The sequence below is a fragment of the Doryrhamphus excisus genome, chromosome 5, assembly GCF_030265055.1.
Source record: "Doryrhamphus excisus isolate RoL2022-K1 chromosome 5, RoL_Dexc_1.0, whole genome shotgun sequence".
Lineage (NCBI taxonomy): Eukaryota > Metazoa > Chordata > Actinopteri > Syngnathiformes > Syngnathidae > Doryrhamphus > Doryrhamphus excisus.
Window position 1 is genome coordinate 26,713,057 of NC_080470.1, and position 17,543 is coordinate 26,730,599.

The 17,543-nt window shown below is 46.3% G+C and overlaps 1 pseudogene; it reads right to left on the minus strand.

Annotated features, from left to right (window-relative positions):
• Window positions 1-1,114: 1,114 nt before the first annotated feature.
• On the minus strand, window positions 1,115-9,338 carry LOC131129487 (kinesin-like protein KIF15-A; annotated as a pseudogene).
• Between the last annotated feature and the right edge of the window lie 8,205 nt (window positions 9,339-17,543).

Consider the following 17,543-nt stretch of genomic DNA (forward strand, 5'->3'; position numbering starts at 1 on the left):
GCATCTTTTTATTTTATCGTCAGTTTCCCCAAATGGATCCACAAACAAGGTCCTCTTTTCATGAGGATAAATGACCTTTTGGAAGGTAACAACTTTACAACTTTTCCACTACAACTACCACCAATTGAGACAATGAATGAACAGATTAATATTTGTTTAAAATGTTTCATAAACTGTAATCATACACTTCATATCAGTCCCAATAAGGACTATTTTATATGTAGGTATTCAAAGCGACAGTCAAAGCTTTACCGTTAACATCCAGTGATGATGTTGGTTAAAAATCCCCACAATAATATTGAACTGCATCGGATCCATCTGAAAATCAATCCAAACAAACAACTTGAAGGATAATAAAGTAAAATGTGACTATATAAAGCAATTGTGTAATCATTACTTAATTAGAAAAATATTTTCTCTACTAACTTTGAGCTTGGAGGTGTTGTGAGTCCAAATACGTGTCATTTCATAGCTGTCAATGACAGCAGCTTGATCACCGCTGTTGGCATTGGTGTATCGTTGGACAAGCAATGTTAGATATGCATTTATCACCTTAAAGACAACAAAAAGATAACATTTTGTTTCCACACAACACAGAAACATATTTAAACACTCATTTATGTATTCATGGATTAAAATATGGCCCAGAGGTGCCTAGTAAGAACAACTAATTAAAAAACAAATACACGCACACATTTGATCAGTACTCTCAATCCAAGATATACTTAATCTAAAGTCTGTCATTCGAAAGTAAAGAATTATTACCTCACTCTCAAGCTCTTTGCCAGGAGCGATCCGAGCAATGTCCCAACAAAATAGTTTATACTTTTCTATTTTTGAGAGCAGCACATGGTCACTAGAGTGGTTCCCAGTCCACACTGCTTCTAGATCTACAAAAGTGAAACGTATACGTTAATCACAGTTACAAGACTGAACACTGACTTGGAAACATTTAAACATCCATGCATACCAGATTTATTGTGTAAAGGCAAACATAAACATAATAAACATACATTTCTGTACTTCTGTGTCACTGTATGTGCCACAAATTTCTGGACAGGACATGTCCTTCAGCTGCAGAGTCTTGATATTCCGGTCCTGCTGCACCTGGGACAGCAACTGGGTGGACTGGGGCAGTTGGTCCTGTGGCAGCGAGGACAGAGGCAGCTGGGGCAATAGCTGTAGGTGTTGCGGCGAGGACATTGGCCGCAGGGACAGAAGCAGTCAGCACAGTGGCTGCAGGTGTCGTGGCAAGGACAGTGGTCGAAGGGACAGGAGCAGCCAGGACAGGTGCTACATGTGTGGCGGCGGGGACAGAGGCAGCTTGGACAGCGGCTGTGGTGGAGAGGGCTGAAGGTCTCTTTTTGAGGACGACAATGACTGTAGGTCTTGTGAGGACAGTGGCAGTGAGGACAGACACGCCTGGCACATTGACAGCAGTGGCAGCGGATTGGCACTCCAGTGCTCCAATTTTATGTGGAATCCGTGGAGTCTCCTGCCTGAAATGCTTCAGGTGGTCTATGCTAATGTCATACCAGCTTTCCGTTCTCCTCTGACAGCTGAACATTCTGCTTGCGGAGAACCTCATTCTCCTTGAGAAGTTTGTCCTCGTCCTGTACCCGCAGGCTCAGCTCTCGGACTTCCAGACAGCGGTTCCTCAATTCCGTGGTCAACTCCTGAACACAAGTCTGCGACTGGGCCAATACTGATTCCTGTGCCTGCATTTTTTTTGAGTGTCCAAAAGCCTTTGCATCACTTTCTCCTTCTCTTCTTTCTCCTTGTGTAGCTCTTTAAGGATGGACTGCTTGATGCCGTCAGTGAGCTCCTCGCTGTTTGCATTCCCGCTCTGAGACAGCTGACTCCTTTTGGTATAAAACTGGTCAAGCAAACCCTGAATCTCCATGCGGGCCATTTCTTTCTCAGTCAACTGTGTTTTGAGCCGTTGAATCTCCTCATTCTTGGCAGCTCTCTCGGCATTCAGCTCCACTAAGAGGATTTCCATGGTCATCATGGAGGACCGTCGATTCTCCAGTTCTCTCTCCTGGCTTTCCAGGACCTGGGTCAGGTCCCTTCTGAAGCTCCCTGGGGTGCTGGGGGTCTTGAGTATGGATTTAGGCGTTGACTCGACAAGTTTGAAACCTCCATTTCTTATGGTTTGTTCCACAGCGTCGTGCTGCTGCTGCACCTTTTGCTGTAGAGTCTGTATGAGGATGTCCTTCTGAGCGGTTTGCTCTTGAGCTGCTTGGAGGAGACTGCTCTGCTCGTCTAAGACCTTTGTGAGTCTTTCCACTTCCTCGTTGGCATAAATCATCTCCTCCTGCAACACCTCAACCTCTATTTTGTTAGATGCAATGCTCCTCTCTAATGTCTCCTTCAGTTCTGTGACTTCTGCTTGCATCTTTGAGTTCTTCCGGCTGACATCCTCTCGTTCCAGGATTGCAGTGTTGTACTTGGCTGTGAGGTCTGTGATATCCTCCAAATGATGGCTAATGGTCTGGTCCTTCTGACTCAGCTCACTCCGGAGGTCTCTGGTTTGGTTGATCAGATCAACAACGACATCTTTGTCCTGTTCAATCTTCTGCTCCAGGCCTTTTATAGTTTCCTTGGCAGTGGATAGATTCTTCTCCAGGTGATCAAATTTGGATACCTGCTGTTGGATTTGTACGCTCATGTCCGAGACTTGTTTCCTAAGATGTGTGTTCTCCTGAGCAGTTTCACCAAGTTCCTTTAATGTACTTTCTCTGTTCTCTCTTAACTGGGAGGTCAAAGTACTAGTGTGCTTTTTCTCCGTTTCCAGGGAACCGTTTAATTCTGCAACCCGGGCCCGCAGTACACCCATCTCCTGCTGCCCGTCCTCCAGCTGCTGTCTCGCATGATCCGCGTCAAACTTGGCCTCGGCTTGGAGCTGGTCGAAGGAATCCTGCAGAGTCCGATGCTGCTCCAGGAGCTGCTCCCACTCCAGTTGGACTTTGTCGAGCTGGAGCCGAGTGGTGATCAGACTGCTGGAGAGTTGGCTTGTTTTGTTCTGCTGTTCGCTTTGCTTGTCTCCCAGCTCCTTCTTCGCTACGGCCAGCTCTTTGTCAGAAGACTGCAGCACCAGACGTAGGTCACGGATCTCACTTCTCAGAACTTCTGCAGCTTCCTGTTCAGACTGAAGGTTCCGGTGCAGGCCGTTGATCGTTTCCTGCAGTTTGAGCTGATCTCTGATCTTGTTGGCGCGCTCAGTTGACAGTTGTTCATCCTTTTGTCCAAATTCCTGTGACAGTACATGGATCTGCTCTTCTAGCTTTGCAATTTGCTGAATCAGGTTCCTGTTCTTTAGCTCCTCCTCCCCCAGCTGAGCCTGCACGTGACTCATCTGCTCCTGGACTTGATGCAGCTCTTCGGTCAGCGCCATCTCAGTCATGTCTGACGGAGGGGGCTCGGCCCAAATGTCATCTGCGTTATTATTGTCGGTGCCTGTCATGTGTTCCGGGCTGGCCAGGGGCACGAGACGGGAGCGCAGGTTGTACGCTTTGGTGGGAGTGGTGAGAATCTTCAGAGTTTCCACGTGAATTCTGTTCAATTCAGAGACTTCTTTTTTTTTGTAGGTGTTGGTGGCTTCCAGAATGTTCTCCAGATGCTTGTTGGACTTGTCAAGGTATCTTCTGTCAGACTCCAACTGAGACATCTGCTTCTTGGTGATCTCCTTGTACTCCTCAAAGGCCTGAAGAGCCGCTGTGAGATCCGACTGTTTCTGCAGCAGCTGAGCTTTCAGCTTCTCCGTTGCGGATGCAGTTAGAGCATCGGTAGCCACGGAGGTCAAAGCACCTGTTCCTGCAATGCTTTCCGTTTCGATGGCCCTCTGGAATTCTTCTTCCAGCTTGGCAGCAACTTGTGCTCCAGCCTCTTCAGAGTTCCCCTCCGAGACAAGGGAGCGAAGTTGACGATTCTCCTGTCTGAGGCTGTAGTTCTCCGCTGCATAGCGAGTCATCTTCGGGTGATGGTCAACCTGGTCTCGTAAAATCTTATTCTCTTGCTTCAGCTGGTCAATGTGAGCCTGCAACTCCTCGTTCGTAAGGGAGGCAGATCCTGCCTTTAGTTTCTTCTCAAGATGATTGATATGATCCTCACGGAACTTAACAATCAGACGACTGGAGTGGATGAACTTGTCTTTCTGGGTCCAGGCCTCCTCCAGCTGAGACAGTTTCTTAAGCAGCACCCTCTTTTCCTCCTCACGCTTCCTCCACAAACGGCAATAAACAGCGGCAATAAACTTGGCTTTATACAAGACATCACGTTCCATGTCTATGCATGGATGACATGGGGTAAATGGTCCTTCCAGTGTTCCTTCTCCTTGTCTCCTAAGGTACGTAACATCTGCAACAGTGTGCGATTCAGTCTCTCAGCTGGGTTGCACTGGGGGTGATAGGGGGAAGTTCTTGAGTGCCCAATTCCTGACAGCTGTCTGAGTCTTCTGAACATCTCATTTTCAAACTCACGGCCCTGATCATGGTGGAGTTTGGCGGGGTATCCGAACCTTGGTATAAAGTCATTAAACAGACGATCCGCTGCCGTTTTGCCTGTTTTGTTGCGGGTAGCATAGGCCTGTGCAAAACGAGTAAAATGGTCTATAACAACCAAGATGTACTCAAATCCTCCACGGCTAGCTTCTAAGTGTAGGAAATCAATGCAGACAAGCTCAAGAGGTGAGTTGGATGTAATATGACTCATGGGTGCTCTTTCATGCAATGCAGGCTTTTTCTGTTTGATACATGGACACTTTCTGGTTACATACTCCTCAACTTCCCTTTTCATGAAAGGCCAGTAGAACCTGGACCTTGCCAAATTTAACACCTTTTCGACACCTATATGACCCATGTGGTTGTGGAGTTGGGCTAGAACTGTCTGCTTATAGGTGCCAGGGAGTACGAGTTGTTTTCTTTCCGCAGTCTTCCTATAAAGGAGGCCATCCTCTACGTGCAGTCTACTCCATTCCCTTAATAGTCTCCTGGTGTTTATGTCTGTTTTAAGTTTGTCCAGCTGTGAGAGTGGCATGTCCTTTTCTTTAAATCCGATCACTTGTCCGATTGCTGGATCTTTTCTCTGCTCTTTAACCAACTCATCATGACTTATCTGTTGCAGTGGCTCCATTTGTGGCTGACCTCCAGATGTTAAGTTGAGGGCCGCAACCCAGGCCACATCACCTTCCTGGGCTCTCCGGCTCCCCTCCCATACTGCACCAATGGTCTCTTGGGAAAGTTCCTCAGAACACTCCTTTATTAGGGATCCAATATCTAATGGACAACGAGACAAAGTGTCTGCGTCAATGTTTGCTCGGCCAGGTCTGTATTTTATATCAAAACGGAAATCTGCAAGCTGACCCACCCAGCGATAGCCCACAGCGTTGAGCTTGGCAGTGCTTAGCACATATGTCAAGGGGTTATTGTCGGTATATCCAGTGAAGTGGGGTGCATAAAACAGATAATCCCTAAATTTGTCACACACCGCCCACTTGAGAGCCAAAAATTCAAGCTTCCCACTATGGAGGTGGTAATTCTGCTCAGCTGGGGTCAGTGTGCGTGATCCATATCCAATGACCCTCATCTTCCCATTTTGGTTCTGATAAAGGACTGCCCCCACACCCTTCTGGGAAGCATCTGTGTGCAGAATGAATGGGCTTTCAAAATCAGGGTATGCCAGTACGGGGGGTTTAGTCAGCAGGTCAATCAAGCATTCCAGAACCCTTTGATGATCCTCACACCAGTTCACTGGGGTCCGAGATGACTGCTGGGCGACATTTTTCCTCATACGTGACACATTGGGCCGTGCGTTGAGAGTTCTCACCTGGAGCAGGTCATACAAAGGTTTTGCTATTCTAGAGAAATCTTGCACGTATGTTCGATAATAACCCAAAAATCCCAGCAGCTGTCTGACCTCGCCGACTGTCTGTGGTGTCTTGTTTTTCAATGCTCGAACAGCTTCGAGGTCTTTAGGATCGATCCTCACTCCCTCTGCTGAAACTAATCGACCCACATACCGGACCTCCTGGCGAAATAACTCACACTTCTCTGGTTTTAACTTGACTCCATGTCGTTGTAGGGCTTGCAGGACTTTGCGCAGCGCCTCCACATGCTCATCAAAGGACTTGGCAAAACATAAAACATCGTCGAGGTAGGGGATGCAACATTCGTCCCGCAGGGTGTCGAGCATCTCTTCCATGCTCCTCTGGAAGGCGGCGGGGGCATTTGATAGCCCAAATGGGATCCTGACCCACTCATAAAGACCCCAAGGAGTTATGAAGGCCGTCAGGTGTCTTGATCCCTCTGCTATAAAGCCCTGGTGGTAAGCTTTTCCTTGGTCGAGAATTGAGAACCAGCTGTAACCCCCCAGTGAGTCAGTGAGGTCCTGGATCCTGGGAAGAGGGTGTCTGTCTGGCACGGTTTTGTTATTTAGCAGTCGATAGTCTATACATAGCCTCAAGGTACCATCTTTTTTTCTTACACAAATTACAGGGGCTGCATAAGAAGACCGGGACTTTACTATCCAACCCTTCACCAACAGCTCCTGTATGTACTCCTTCACTTCTTTATACAGGGGTTTGGGGATCGATGCATAAGCCTTTTGAACTGGGACGTCATCTTTGACTCTGACCTCCATTTGCAGCGAGGGTATACAGCCAATGTCATCACTACTATAAGAAAAAGCGCCTGACTCCTCAATGAGCACTTTCTTCACCACTTCTCGTTGTTCAGCATTCAGGTGGTTGAGATCGACAGGGGGCACCCACGGCTCAACTGGGTTGTTTGAAGGGGCTACCTTTACTTCCTCTGTCTGAGCTTTTACTCTGGTCTGCTCAGTCTGTTGTGTATTTGGTGTATCTGTCACAATGATTTTGTCAATGTGCTGTATTGTGCCCAAGATGGTTCTTTTTGGTATGGTGATCTCATGTTTCGTATAGTTGGCAACGGGTATTTTCACATGAGGCCGTTGGGTGTTGTTGACCGCCAAGACTCCCTCTGCTACACTCCATTGTCTTAAGGCTCTGTCATCATCCATGGGTTCATACAGGACAAGGGGGTCTGAGGTACAAAAATTTGGCGGTATCCTACACCAAACATTCACAGTTCTTCCAGCTGGAATACTGATGTTTTCTTTTCCAACCCTCACTGTAACTGGGTCGCAGGGCGTTTCTTGGGGAAGCTGGAGAAAGTTGACCATAGCTTTGATGTCATCTGCCTCCATCTGGAATGCACGACAGAGAAGGCCGGTAACTGTAGCCACAGCTTCCCCGTATAGTTCTTGCCTCTTGATGATTGCCTGAAGCACATTCGCTCCTACTAGTGGCTGAGATAGGGGTAACTGGCTGACTAAGAAAGGCACTTGTATAGTGAGGTTGGGATCATCATTGCCTGACAGGTTGACAGTGAGTTCAACCCATCCATCATAGGGGATTGCTTGTCCGTTTACAGCATACACATCAAGGTTCTCCTCAATCAGTTCCTTTAGTGGCCTTATTGCATAGTTGGGGATGTGGGTGTCAGCCCAATCACGATCAATTATGCTCACCTGTGAACCAGAATCAAATAGGACGCTCACTGGGTACCCCCCTATTAGGCATCTCAACAGGCTCCTATTACCTACCAAAGGTGCTCTGGAGATGGGGGTATCATGGTCTGAAAGTACCTCAGCCTGTTGGTTGATGTTTATGGTCCTTTTGGCCCCGCGTTTAGAGGTTGGCCTTATTGATGGGAACTGGGGTTGTGCATTGGCCTCTGGCTGTCCCTTGTCAGAGGCCCTCCCCCGTTTAACTGAAACCTAGTCCGCTTCAAGCATCCCACCGCTCGATGCCCCGCTTGTCCACAGGCAAAGCAGTGGTCACACTCGGGCATATTCTGTTCAGTGCACTTAGGGCAGAGGGCTGTCCTTGCTTTTGTTTGATTTGGACTCGGGGTTAGTGGCTTCTGAATAACAGGCTTGGATGGCATGGAGGGACAGGTCCCATAAACATTGGCTGCTTGTTGTTCCATCAGTGCTGCCACTAGTTGTGTCAGGTTCGCCACCTGGTTACTAAGTTGTTCCAGTGTTGATGGGTTTGTGTCTTTTCCAGCTCCATTTTTGCCTTGTTCATACATCTGCCGGCCCTCTGTCTCTACTCTGGCACTGTTAGCCTGCGTTGTTCTCTGACGGGATGTTTGGCCGAGTCTACGTAGGTGTTCATTTTCATCATTTAGAATTTTCGTGACATGGCTGAGAATTTCTTCATCCCTCACTTGATGGTTTGAAATGAGAGGTCTCAGTCTCTGTCGAAGCTCGGCGTGTTTTGTTCCTAAGCCTTGGTAGACGGTATGGAGGAAGACTTCCTGAATGGTCTTTGGGTCGTAGGAAATGTCGGTACTGACCTGCTTTGACTGAAATAACAGTTTTTGTTTCAGCCCGATCATGCGGTACAGGAACTGCTGGGGTGACTCCTGCTCGGCTTGTCTCGAACACATTAGCTCCTGGAGCATCTCTGTGGTTGCCTTTTCGCCGAGGTGAGACCTAAGAAAGCCCTTGAGTTCCAGGACACTGATTTCATCTTTGTTTGCCAGCATATCCCTAAAGGTGCCGGGTTTGACAATCTTTAACACACCCCTGACTACTTCTGTCCCTGTAAAGCCTTCTCTAACACCCTCATCAATTTGTTTGCTAATGTTGTTATAGGTAATGTCTGAAGTATTGTCTGCAATTTGGCCCCCATGTACTTTAAACTCACGGCGTTGAAGGTATGGTAAGTCTTTTAGGGAGACCATTCCCTCAGTAACTGGCTGTGGTCTGGACATGCCAAGCGTAGTGGGTTGGCGACTACCTTCAGCCTCATACCTTCTTATCCTTTCACCTAACTCATCATACACCCGCCTTAGTTCTCCTACTGACTGTGCGGTTGTCTCATGTTGAGTGATGTTAGTAGTGTTGCTGAGGTTATCTAGCTGTGTAGCAGTGTGGTATGAATGTGGGTGTGATGGTGGTGGGGTGTGTTCTGCAGTTACAGTTGATAAGGTGGAGCGAGATAAAGCATGCGTAATATCAACATCTACGTTAGCAGGTAAACCAGTAGCAGCACCGGACACCATCTTGCATACTATATCATTCAGTGTTAACAGCTGACCCATACCTTCATCTTCGAGTTCAAGTAAGGTGTGGGACTGCAGATGAGTGGTGATATAGTTCATGGAGTTCTCATCATCACTTTCGCTTAGCGTGACAGTGTCTTGTCCATCAGCTGCGATTCTCCTTGCTACTTGGTAGAGGTCAGCGCTTGAAAGTCTGAACAAGTTCTTCTTAATGCCCCACACCAGTTCGTTACGCATGACTGACATGGTGTAGGGGTTGGCAGTGCTATGTGGATCTGTTGAATCAGATACACTCTTGTGGTGACCTGTGTACGTGGAGCCTCCGATCAAGCAGCCCGGTTCCCTTTGTGACGCTCAAATCCTGCTCACTGGGGACACCTGCTGGCTTGCTTCTTGGCTACAGTCACACCTTGTCACGCTGGTGCCGTGGTTCTAGTATCACTGGACCTGCTCCTCCAGTTAAGTGGACGAGAGATCCCGGACGAGCCCCCAGAATTTGTTACGGGTCCCAGGATATGGCACCACAGTAGCAAGATACAGTAGTCTGTAAGGACAGATATGGGTGGACAGCAGTGAGGACACGGAGCAGCAACGTCTTCGTCCAGATTGCGTCTCTTTATTAAAACTTGATTCATTTCAAGAATTACAATGTACAATATGTATACAATATACAATAGTTGGTCACAAGTGTGTGCAGGAGCCCAATAACTACCTTCAATGAACCTGCCTGTGAGACAAGGCTGAGGGCCATTTAAACCCAAAATGGCCGCCATACGGTAACAACTGTCGTCTAAACTGCATCTGGGCGTACGTTACTAATAAGCTTGCTCTATTTTAAAAAAAATATCTTAACAATATCATATGAGCTATCAAATATGCTTCCCTTCAACGAAATAGGAATTTACAGAGGTTGAATTCGTTCCTCTTAACAACAACTGACCTGTAAGGACAGATATGGGTGGACAGCAGTGAGGACACGGAGCAGCAACGTCTTCGTCCAGATTGCGTCTGAGCGTTGGCGGAAGTCCACGCCTCAATGCAATCTTGGCACAACAGCTCCCGAGACAAAGGTTCCACCTGAGTACTGCCCCCACTGTGTAATATTATTTGTTTTACATTCTTTTTTTCCACCGTATGAAGTCATAAAAAAATAGATGTGTACACTTGCTTTTTTTTTTCTTTTTTTTTTCTGGTGTATGACACATGGTGAGGGAGTGAGGATCGATCCTAAAGACCTCGAAGCTGTTCGAGCATTGAAAAACAAGACACCACAGACAGTCGGCGAGGTCAGACAGCTGCTGGGATTTTTGGGTTATTATCGAACATACGTGCAAGATTTCTCTAGAATAGCAAAACCTTTGTATGACCTGCTCCAGGTGAGAACTCTCAACGCACGGCCCAATGTGTCACGTATGAGGAAAAATGTCGCCCAGCAGTCATCTCGGACCCCAGTGAACTGGTGTGAGGATCATCAAAGGGTTCTGGAATGCTTGATTGACCTGCTGACTAAACCCCCCGTACTGGCATACCCTGATTTTGAAAGCCCATTCATTCTGCACACAGATGCTTCCCAGAAGGGTGTGGGGGCAGTCCTTTATCAGAACCAAAATGGGAAGATGAGGGTCATTGGATATGGATCACGCACACTGACCCCAGCTGAGCAGAATTACCACCTCCATAGTGGGAAGCTTGAATTTTTGGCTCTCAAGTGGGCGGTGTGTGACAAATTTAGGGATTATCTGTTTTATGCACCCCACTTCACTGGATATACCGACAATAACCCCTTGACATATGTGCTAAGCACTGCCAAGCTCAACGCTGTGGGCTATCGCTGGGTGGGTCAGCTTGCAGATTTCCGTTTTGATATAAAATACAGACCTGGCCGAGCAAACATTGACGCAGACACTTTGTCTCGTTGTCCATTAGATATTGGATCCCTAATAAAGGAGTGTTCTGAGGAACTTTCCCAAGAGACCATTGGTGCAGTATGGGAGGGGAGCCGGAGAGCCCAGGAAGGTGATGTGGCCTGGGTTGCGGCCCTCAACTTAACATCTGGAGGTCAGCCACAAATGGAGCCACTGCAACAGATAAGTCATGATGAGTTGGTTAAAGAGCAGAGAAAAGATCCAGCAATCGGACAAGTGATCGGATTTAAAGAAAAGGACATGCCACTCTCACAGCTGGACAAACTTAAAACAGACATAAACACCAGGAGACTATTAAGGGAATGGAGTAGACTGCACGTAGAGGATGGCCTCCTTTATAGGAAGACTGCGGAAAGAAAACAACTCGTACTCCCTGGCACCTATAAGCAGACAGTTCTAGCCCAACTCCACAACCACATGGGTCATATAGGTGTCGAAAAGGTGTTAAATTTGGCAAGGTCCAGGTTCTACTGGCCTTTCATGAAAAGGGAAGTTGAGGAGTATGTAACCAGAAAGTGTCCATGTATCAAACAGAAAAAGCCTGCATTGCATGAAAGAGCACCCATGAGTCATATTACATCCAACTCACCTCTTGAGCTTGTCTGCATTGATTTCCTACACTTAGAAGCTAGCCGTGGAGGATTTGAGTACATCTTGGTTGTTATAGACCATTTTACTCGTTTTGCACAGGCCTATGCTACCCGCAACAAAACAGGCAAAACGGCAGCGGATCGTCTGTTTAATGACTTTATACCAAGGTTCGGATACCCCGCCAAACTCCACCATGATCAGGGCCGTGAGTTTGAAAATGAGATGTTCAGAAGACTCAGACAGCTGTCAGGAATTGGGCACTCAAGAACTTCCCCCTATCACCCCCAGTGCAACCCAGCTGAGAGACTGAATCGCACACTGTTGCAGATGTTACGTACCTTAGGAGACAAGGAGAAGGAACACTGGAAGGACCATTTACCCCATGTCATCCATGCATACAATTGCACAAAGCATGAGGCTACCGGCTTTTCCCCCCATTATTTGTTGTATGGCAGACACCCTCGTCTCCCGGTTGACCTTCTCTTTGGGCTCATGACAGATGAAGAAGCTAACAGTCCAAGAATTTACGCAGAGAAATGGGCGAGAAACATGAGTGAGGCGTACCGCATTGCCAATTTCAACAGTCAACAGTCAGGTGCTAAAGGCAAGGGACATTACGATAAGAAATGCAGAGGAGTGACTCTTCAAGTTGGAGACAGAGTCCTTGTGCGCAATCTGAGCGAGAGAGGCGGGCCTGGCAAGTTGAGACCTTACTGGGAGCCAAGCGTTTATGTCGTAAGGGAACAGGTAGGCAGCAACCCTGTCTACAAGGTAAGCCCAGAATCTGGAGGCCGCTGCACCCGCACGCTGCACAGAAACTTGTTGTTACAAGTTAATGACTTGCCTATTGAGACTCCTCAGAGTACCCCCGCCAATGCACCCCAGTCACTAAAGAAAGTGAAAAGGATCCCAAACAGTGTACCGAACAATGGGCAAGCACAAAGGTCGGACAACGACTCTAACGATGAGAGTGATGATGAAGAGGACAGCAATCCATGTCACTATTGGCTTCGGGTCCCCGCGGCAGACAAGAATAGGAGGAGAGACTTCCAAAGTCAGGTTGTGGCACAAGGGACACAGAATAGGCCTGAACAGGCAATGGCTGACCAACCCCAAGGATCTAGTTATGACTGTGACAACAGGAGCAGAAACTCTGTCGAGGGACAAGGAGGGTTTAATGGGACTGTACCGGGGCAAGAACCAGAAGCTGAGCAAGCCAATGTCCAAGATGGTCACCAGGGCCAGGAAGGGGACACGTTAAGGGACAGCCCTAGACCGCTGAGACAGTCTACTCGAGAACGTAGACCAGGCTATGTGTTCACGTACCCATCTCTTGGACAACCAGCTTATGAGTTGCGTCCCGCCGTCAGCGCAGTTGAGATCCACCCCCTGCAGTACACGCATATGCATCCCATTCCAACTTATCCCTATACATTCCAACATCCAGTCACAATTCCATATTTACACGTCCCTGCCTCACAGCCAGTTAGCTATTATTGACATAATACTTACCGTCGCATGTAACCTTTGAAGACAATTCCATGTACATATGTTGAGATGTTTGACCTTATAGAAATGTTCCAATTGTAGGTCAAATTTGTGTGGGCAAAATGGGTATAGTATTGTCGAGTGTCAGGAGCCACTTTTGTTTGTGGGGGAGTGTGTCATACACCAGAAAAAAAAAAAAAAAAAAAAAGCAAGTGTACACATCTATTTTTTTTATGACTTTATACGGTGAAAAAAAATGTAAAACAAATAATATCACACAGTGGGGGCAGTACTCAGGTGGAACCTTTGTCTCGGGAGCTGTTGTGCCAAGATTGCATTGAGGCGTGGACTTCCGCCAACGCTCAGACGCAATCTGGACGAAGATGTTGCTGCTCCGTGTCCTCACTGCTGTCCACCCATATCTGTCCTTACAGGTCAGTTGTTGTTAAGAGGAACGAATTCAACCTCTGTAAATTCCTATTTCGTTGAAGGGAAGCATATTTGATAGCTCACATGATATTGTTAAGCTGTTTTTTAAAAATAGAGCAAGCTTATTAGTAACGTACGGCCAGATGCAGTTTAGACGACAGTTGTTACCGTATGGCGGCCATTTTGGGTTTAAATGGCCCTCAGCCTTGTCTCACAGGCAGGTTCATTGAAGGTAGTTATTGGGCTCCTGCACACACTTGTGACCAACTATTGTATATTGTATACATATTGTACATTGTAATTCTTGAAATGAATCAAGTTTTAATAAAGAGACGCAATCTGGACGAAGACGTTGCTGCTCCGTGTCCTCACTGCTGTCCACCCATATCTGTCCTTACAGACTACTGTATCTTGCTACTGTGGTGCCATATCCTGGGACCCGTAACACTAATTTTCTTGTAGTTAACTCCATTGTCGCCAAGTAGATCAGCACTTTTCCCGTTGATGGCTGTGATGGTGAAGGGCCCAAGAAAATTAGACTCCAGCTTCCCACCCTTACGCTGTTGGCTCCTCACATTCTGTCTCAACACTCTGTCACCCTCTGCGAAGCTGACTTGCTTCCGTTTTGAACTACTCTGTTGCACCATTCTCTGCTGAGATCGGGACACGTTTTTGATGTCCCTGATCACATCAAGCCGCCTAATGTCCTCGCAAACTGTCTCCGCTCCAATGTAATCCTCCACATTACTGTCCATCTGTAAAATAGACAGTAGCTCATGCAACATTTCCATTCTACAAATACATTCAATATGAAAGAAAACAGCATGGAAATATATTACTTCTTCAATTTCATAATAACAACATCAATTCTTCATAATGTAATTAAACTTAATAGTGCATTTCACAAACCAGAAAGTCCTCTGGAACTTCTGTTGGGTACCGGGCTTCACGGCCAAACATCAAAAAATAGGGGGAGAATTTGGTTGTCATCTGTTTTTTGGTACGCAACCCAAACATAACAGCATCCAAATATTCGTCCCACATTTCTGGTTTGCACCCTACCAGTTTACCAAGAGCCCTAAAAGAGAAAAAATAGATTGCAAATCTATTCAACAATATAATTTTTGAGGGACAACTTGGATGACAAGGTGACATTACTTACCTCTGGATGGTTGCGTTCATGCGCTCCACCAAACCATTGGTTTGAGGATGGTAGGGGGCACACAAACTTCTTTTGATCCCCAAAATATTGCAGACATTCTTATTGACCTGGTAACACATATACAATTTCAGACAATTGCATAACATATTAAGAAACCTTATTTTAAACACATAGTAATAAATTCCAAAAAGGTGTAATAATGTGTGATAGAAGAGTTTCAGCTAAAAGGAAAGGAAAGGTATCCAAAACCGTGGTGAGACCAGCCATGCTGTTTGGTCTGGAGACAGGAAGCAGAATTGGAGGTAGCAGAGATGAGGATGGTGAGGTTCTCTTTGGGAGTGACCAGGATGGATAAGATCAGAGGGACATTACATGTTAGAGGCCTTGGAGATAAAGTCAGTTATCGGCCAGACTGAGATGGTTGGGACATGTCCAGAGGAGAGATAGTGACTATATTGGTAGAAGGATGCTGCCAGGTAGGAGGCGTAGAGGAAGACCAAAGAGGAGGTTTATGGATGTATTGAAGGAGGACATGAGGGTAGTTGAAGGGAAAAGCACAAATAGAAAGAAGAAGAATAGATCCCAATAAGATATAAGTTCTGTGCTTACCGCATTTACAAACTCACTCCCTTGGTCCGTGAGAATGCGTTTCGGTGCTTCGAATTGATGAACAAATTTCAATATTTGTTCTGTGACCTCCTCAGCCCTTTTGGTCTTAAGGGGATAGGCTTGTGGCCACTTGGTGAAGTAGTCCACCATCACACACACATACATGTGTCCGTTTGTTGTGGTGGTTAGTTTTCCAATGAGGTCCATTCCCACCAGTACAAATGGCTGTGTGACCTAAAAAAACACAAAAAAACAGTGGAACATTAAATTAGCTTTGACACCAACCAGAACACCCGCGACCCTAGTGAGGACAAAGTAATAGAACAAATGATACCTTTATGGGAATATGCTGGACATTGTGCTTTATGGTATGCTGAGCCGCCTGGCAGACAGTACATTCTGACACCTGTGTAATGAACACAAGATGGATGTAAACTACGCAATTTGGATTCAGAAGAAATATATATATGAGAATAATTATTTTTCCAACAGTATGTTACGATGCTGAAGTTGGCTTCCGATACAGTACTTAAATATACATAAGATAGAATTGAAGGTCACATAATGATGAATCTTAGTGTTTTCGGTCTGTATTTGGTGACACTTCTTAATGTGAAAACATTTCATGTAAGACATTGCACTTTCCTGAAGGTGACTATTGTATTTGTGAATAAAGTCACATTTGCACATTTTCTTTCCATCTAGTTCATTTTAGACCTGCTCCACTTCAAAAACTATTATATCTGGACTTCTCAAATCAGGACTGGATTTATATGAAGACCCCAAAGACTCCTAAAAACAGAGTTTGTGTTTGTGAGTGTGTGAAATCTTTCTTTGTTAAAATGCAAGAAAAGGGTCATGACCTCAATATGAGCCAGCAGTAACTAGCTTGGCCAGTAATATTTTTTGTACAGCCAGTGTGCAAAAGACACACATACAGCACCTTCTGAGTGCCCTCCCCCAACATTGCTCATTACATTACGCCCTGCCGTAAAATGCATGCAACCCATATTTCCAACATGGGAACTTTTTTGGTCCAAAGATGAAGTCCACATGAGAGATGGATGTCTTTAAAGTAAATCATGTGAACTATAGACATGTAGAAATTACGCTGGTCCAAATAGGGGGTGCATGCAAATCTCGGCAGGTCAAAAATCTGCCCTGCCGTAAAATGCATGCACCCCATATTTATCACGTTCTGACCGTGTGGCGGAGAGGGTGGATCCCAAGATGCAGGACACAGCAAGCTCAGGTAAGGTCAAGCTGCTTTAATAGTTCAGGTGAGGAGACCCAATAAACAAAAGGCGCCGGAGCACAAAAAAGGGAGCTCCGTGGAAGGGTGCACGCAGGCACAACACAAAATACAAGGAAGAACAGAGCAGTCTTAGAGGCCAGCGGGCTACCGGACGGGTAGGAGGGTGCGTGGCCGAGGCGTGTGTAACGCTGGAGGAGGTACAGGAATTAGTCTGTCACGTCCACAAAGGAATAATCCAGCACCCTCCTGCCGCAGCTCAGTGCCTAAAGAAGGGAACCGGAAATTAGCTTGATTGTCAGCAGCTGCGCCCGTCAGGTAGCTCCGCCCAACTCCAAGGAGGTCCACATCTGTAGATGCACACAGAGAGCAGTAAGAGTCCTAATAACCACATGAACTGGGCGTACCCCCAACCCGACACACAAGGTAACACATGTCACTGTGCAGCGTGACAATATTTCCAATATGGGAACTTTTTTTTTCAAATGATGACATCCACATGAGAGATGGATGTATGTAAAGTAAATAATGTGAACTATAGACATGTAGCAGTTATACTGGTCCAAGTGGGGGGTGCATGCAAATCTCGGCAGGTCAAAATCCACCCGCTGTAGAATGCATGCACCCCATATTTGCTGTTAGGGAACTTTTTTGTTCAAATGATAGACATGTAGAACTCATCTTAGTCCAAATAGGGGGTGCATGCAAATCTCGGCAGGTCAAAATCCGCCCTGCCGTAAAATGCATGCACCCCCTATTTGCTGATGGGAAACTTTTTTGGTCCAAAGATGAAGTCCACTTGATAGGTGGATGTCTTTAAAGTAAATCATGTGAACTATAGACATGTAGAAGTGATCTCAGCCCAAATAGGGGGTGGATGCAAATCTCGGCAGGTCAAAAATCTGCCCTGCCATAGAATGCATGCACCCATATTTGTTGATGGGGAATATAAAATTCACCAAATAACCATTGTGTTTCCACATAATGAATGAATG